We start from the raw sequence: 5,676 nt of genomic DNA, 5'->3' as shown, positions 1-5,676 counted from the left end.
TAAGGAGCAGAATGTTGATTCCATTTGGGTGGAGATTAGGAATAGTAAAGCAAAAAACAAACAAACACCGGTGGGTGTTGTCCATCGGCCACCGAGTAATTACATTACAATGGCACAGGGAATAGACGGAGAAATATATGAAACATTTAAAAATGGAATAGTAGGTACCATTGGGGCTTCAACTTGAACATAGATTGGGGACGAACGTCTTGAAGAGGACTTCATAAAATGCGTCTGTGATAGCTTTCTTGAACAGCATGTGACTGAACCTACAAGTTCATAGATCTCGCCCGTGAAATGAGACAGATATCATTAGAGATGATCTAGTTAGGGATCCCCTTGGAAAGTGTGATCGCAGTATGATTGATATTCGCAGGCAAATGGAGTGTGTAATAGCCCGATCTAAAGCCAATGTATTAAGACTAAACACAGGAGGCACCAGTGGGATGAGGAGGGCTTTGGTTAGAGTGGACTGGGAACACAGTCTATATGCTGGGAAGTCTGAGGAACAGTGGAAGTCTTTCACAGAGAGCTTTCACGCTGCTCAAGAAAAGTATATTCCAGTTAAAAGCCAGGATATCAAGGATGGGCAGGGACAGACATGGATAAGTAAGGAAATAAAAGAAAGCATCGAATTAAAAGCTCTTATATCCAAAGTCGCAAAGAGTATTGAGAAATTGGAGAGTTGGGAAAACTTAAAACATCAACAGAGAATACAAAGCGAACAATAAAAAAGAAGTTAGATTATGAAAAAGCTCGCAGAAATATTCTTATGAATATATAAAGCCGGAACGGGTTTTAAATGTGAACATAGGTTCCTTGGAAGACGAGTAGGGGGAACTGATATCGGGTAATGAAGAAATGACAAAGGCTTTGAATGACTACTTAATTTCGGTTTTCACGGTAGACGAAACGTCCACCATGCAAAGAGAGATGTTATGGATGTTATGATGAGGTAGTTCCTCAGCAAACTTGTAGGTCAGTTAATATATAAATCCCCTGATCCTTTTCGACTGCATCGGAGAATACTGAAAGAAGTGGCAGAAATTATAGTGGAGGCTTTATTGATAATTCACGATTTAAATTAACCATCTGGAAGAGGAGTCCGACTGTAGTATATCTAAGTTTGATGATGATACAAAATTGAGTGCAAATTCAAATTGTACAGAAGATAGGGATTTTCTGCAGAGAGATATAGATAGGTTGTTAGTGGGAATGGGTCTGTTAGATGAAGTGAATATTTGAATAGTGAATAGATGAAGTGTTGACGTGAATAGGCTGTTAGTTGACGTGAATAGGTCCATTGAGAGTAGGGGAGATTCAAACGAGAGGACGTGATTTGAGAGTTGGAGGCAGAAGTTTAAGGGAAACACGAGGGGGTATTTCTTTACTCAGAGAGTGATACCTGTGTGGAATGTGCTTCCTGTAGAATTAGTAGAGGTCAGTTCAGTTGTGTCATTTAAGGTAAAATTGGATAGGTATATGGACAGGAAAGGAATGGAGGGTTATGGGCTGAGTGCGGGTAGGTGGGACTAGGTGAGATTAAGGTTCGGCACGGATAAGGAGGGCCGAGATGGCTTGTTTCCGTGCTGTGATTGTTATATGGTTATATGGTTGTAAGTACAATATTGGTTACTGCGAAGTCATCCATCTTGATAGGAAACATGAAAGAGCACATTATTGTTAAATGTTAAAAGACAATGAACCATGCCGATGTGCTGGGGACTTGCGAGTGGTTGTGCATGAATCACAAGAGGTTGGTTTGCCGCTGCAATGGACTATCAAGAAGGTAAGCGAAACCATCCTCGCATTTTTGTACTAAATATATTAACTATTTTTACCAAGATTTTCTTGATTTATAGTTTGAATTGTTATGTATTGCAAAGTACTGCTGCCGCCGAACAACACATTTCACAACAAATGCCACTGAGATTAAACATCATTGTAGTTCTAATTTTGCATATTTAGCGATTTGCATCTGAGATCCGGGGCTATATAATTATTGATATGGAAGATCCGTTTACGAAATAATCTACGCCCGTGAAAGCTGTCAGGTTCCAGAAGGGAAAGCAAGTTGCCTTTCTCCTACTTGGTAACCTTCCCAATTGGATATTTCTCAGTAGTTTGTGTTCACCCGCTACAACATTCACTTTATTCTTTGCGTTCCAGTTTACTTCTGACCCATGTTTAGAAAAGACTTTCCTCAGAGCCCTCTATAGTATCAATTCCTTTGCACAATTTTATTGTCTAAACACGTCTCGCAGGGTGAGAATGCTGTCCCGTGTTGATTATTTCCACCGCCGGATATGATGAAGAAAATGTTGATTATGATTTATCTAGTGCATAAGTTTATGGAACACACGTAGAGTTTGAAACATTATCGGCGCGGAGGCTAAAGTTGAAATGAGTAACGTGTCTACAACAAATTGCATTACTGCGATCTTCAGTCACTTTGTTCCGTCGTCGATCTGTAAAAGCATGATCAATCTATTGTTATTCATTTGATATAATTTCAGAACTCGTCCGTCGTGGTTTATCTATATAGAAACAACAACAGATGCATTTTGGCAAATTACAATCTATTGTCATCATAATACCCCAAATGAGTTGCACCTTCAAGTAAAAGCCACAATAGCATATAGGTTGTATCCTACTTCGGAGATTAGTGGCGAAGCTGCAGGACAGCAGCATCTGGAATAATTTTCTAACGGTGTTGCTAGTTACATTGTCAATTTGGGTCGTTTTGCCATTGCAGTCCACGCAGTTAACAACGAAAGAAGTAATGTACAGAAAACAGCATTACACTTAGCTTATCACTTTCATCTGGATAATCGAACATCAGCTGGCTGTAGGGATCACAAAAGGAGAGGATAATTCTCCAACTAAATTCTGTGCACAGAGGTGAAATTTAAAATATTGGTGCCTTTGGAAGGCATTTCAGTCAGTGACCAGGATACGTTGTGACATAATCACTGTGGTCAGATTTATGACTCCAGAGACAACAACATCATTAGCATGGTCAACGATGGTCGGGGAATAGCAATGACGTCAGCAGATTGGCCAGTTCTCAGATCATCATCTCTGTACAATGGGCTGAGGTCCTACATCAGTGAGAGTGATGTTGTCATTGAAGCAATGACAACATTAGTGTGAGCAGTGGCCTGTTTTGAAAGTACAGAATATTTTGCTTATTGAAATCAAGAACCAGTAATCGGAACCGTAATCGTAATTCCGCTGTCCTCTAGTTCCATTCTAGGGAGTGACTGTCCAAGAGGTTGGAGAGATGTGTCTGATAGTGATTAGCGGAGACTTCGGTCCGATTCATCAAGGCTGTGTTTCACATCCTGCCCCTTTTGCAGAGACCTCTTCATAGGAATATTTATTCCTATTAGAGCAAAAATATTGATTATTGCAAACTCTTTATAATAATGTATGTTATTTTATTTCATATACGTGTGGCGTATTCCATATTTCTGCATGTGCTGAACTAGAACGGGATAACTACTTTTATTTCTGACTGTAATTAAACTGATTTGTAACGTTCAGTAATTTTGTCTGTTGTTGTACACGGCCTGGTTGAAGCAACGCGAACCTGAATATTTATTTGCAGCATTCCCCACAATATTGCGTGTTTGAATGAGTTAAACGTTTTTACATGCATTCTGTATTTGTTATCAACTATAATTACTATATTAATGACAGCTCGGAAAATCTTAAAATAATACATCTCATAAAGCTGTGGGTGAGGTAGACTCCAAATTCTTACGTTCCCCGGGGTATTCCGTTACCTGCACCACTGAATACAAGCTGCACCGCCTTTCAGACTTTAGGTTATCTATCCACTTATCCACTGACCAATGTCCGGAATTATTTTTCTGCAAATAGACCAAGTAAAAGAGATGCAGGGCGCTCCTTTCATCCGCTATCCTGCAGGTCAAACTTGAACGTGGTTAACCCACTAGTCCCATCCGACACATCGATCAAGTTCACATGCGGTCATGGAGGGTGCTGGAGGATGGCCGTATGAGCAGCTGGTACATACCACACGTCATGGTTACGCGATCATTGAATGCAGACGGCAATTATTGCTGGGGTCCTCGAACACAGAGGCAATTTATTGCCGATTTGCTCATTGACATTACAGATTAAAGTGCGATTATATGTGAGGTTGTGCAGGAGATTCTCGAGAGATGACAACCTGTACCAAAGGAACGTGCATTTCAACGGAATCCAAAGTGTCTAATGTTCTTTGCGGCCAGGTAGGCTGGAGTTTTCCGGTGGGTTTAAACAAAATTGCATTCAAGAAGATGAGTCGTAATGTAAAAGCAGGACAAAACAGAAATGAGTGAATATTGGACTGAAGGCCTTATATTTGAATGCACGTACTATCCCGGATATGGTTGAAGAAATTCTAGCACTGTTGCGTATTGGCATACGAGTTTAAGGTGTTTGCAAGAATCATTGAATTCTTTCTGAAAGAAGGTTATAGCTAGGAGCTTAATGTCAATGATACACATTGGAGCAAAAGGCCAGGCAAGAAGTTATTTTGGGCGGTGTCACTCTGATAGTTCAAAATGTAATCCTATCATTGCAAAGCCTTAAAAACATTTAATCAGGGCGAATGAAGCTAACGAAGTGTAAGGGCTAAAGACTTTGATGTGAGTTAGATACAGACCATCCAAATAAGAGTAAGAATGCGGTCTAGAAATTACAAAATGAGATAGAAGATGTCTACCAAAAGGGCAATTTATTAAGGGTCTTTGGTGAAAATGATCACAATGTGTTCGAATTCAATCTGAAATTTGAGAAACAGGTGCTGAAGTGGAATGCATCAAAATTACAGTAGAGTAGAGGGAATCATCAAGCCACCAGAGAGGAGTTGGCCAGAATTCATTGGAAAAGAACACTGGCAGCTGTGACAGTAGAACAAAGTTGGCTGTAATTTTCGAAAGGAATTTGAAAGCACAGGATATATACTTCCGAAAGAAAAGATGAGTTTTAACGGCAAGATGATAAAACTGTGACGAAGAAGAGAAGTCAAAGCCAACGTAATAGGCATAGAAAAATAATGCAACAGAGGAGGAATTTGTGCGAAGCTAGATGACCGGCACATTTGTAAATGCTAACAGAAGGCAACTGTTAAAAGTCATTAAGAATTTAGAGAATGAATAGGAAGTTATGCTCGCCAATTATACTGAAGAGGATGTCAAAGGATTCTTTAGATATAGACGGTGTAAAAGAGAGGCGAGAGTGCATATTGAACGGCTGGAAAGCGATGATTGAGAGTTAGTAATGAGTGATAATGAAATGACGGACAGACTAAATAAGTATTTTGCATAGAAGTGGTATGATGGAAATTACAGGTGTCAGGGATCATGAAGAGAAACAAACACTGTACACAATAATGCCAAAATCAGAGCTACTGAGCGATAATTTTCTACATACCTACGAATACATATCCTGTCACATTACGAACACTACAGTGCAACCTGAACCGTCATGGTAGCAATCGTTCAGTAGTCACTTTATCATAGTAGCTCATTAGATAATGCATGAGTTATTAAATTTGCAGATGTTGTGAAGATTTATTCGAACGGAGAACATTATATATTGGATAGCCCATTCGGTGCATGATGCTTTGCCTTCGATGGCACCAATTTATACTGCGTGAAGGAT

Source organism: Hypanus sabinus, unplaced genomic scaffold, assembly GCF_030144855.1.
Source record: "Hypanus sabinus isolate sHypSab1 unplaced genomic scaffold, sHypSab1.hap1 scaffold_116, whole genome shotgun sequence".
Lineage (NCBI taxonomy): Eukaryota > Metazoa > Chordata > Chondrichthyes > Myliobatiformes > Dasyatidae > Hypanus > Hypanus sabinus.
The sequence above is the reverse complement of the archived record's forward strand: the minus strand, read 5'-3'. Positions refer to the sequence as shown.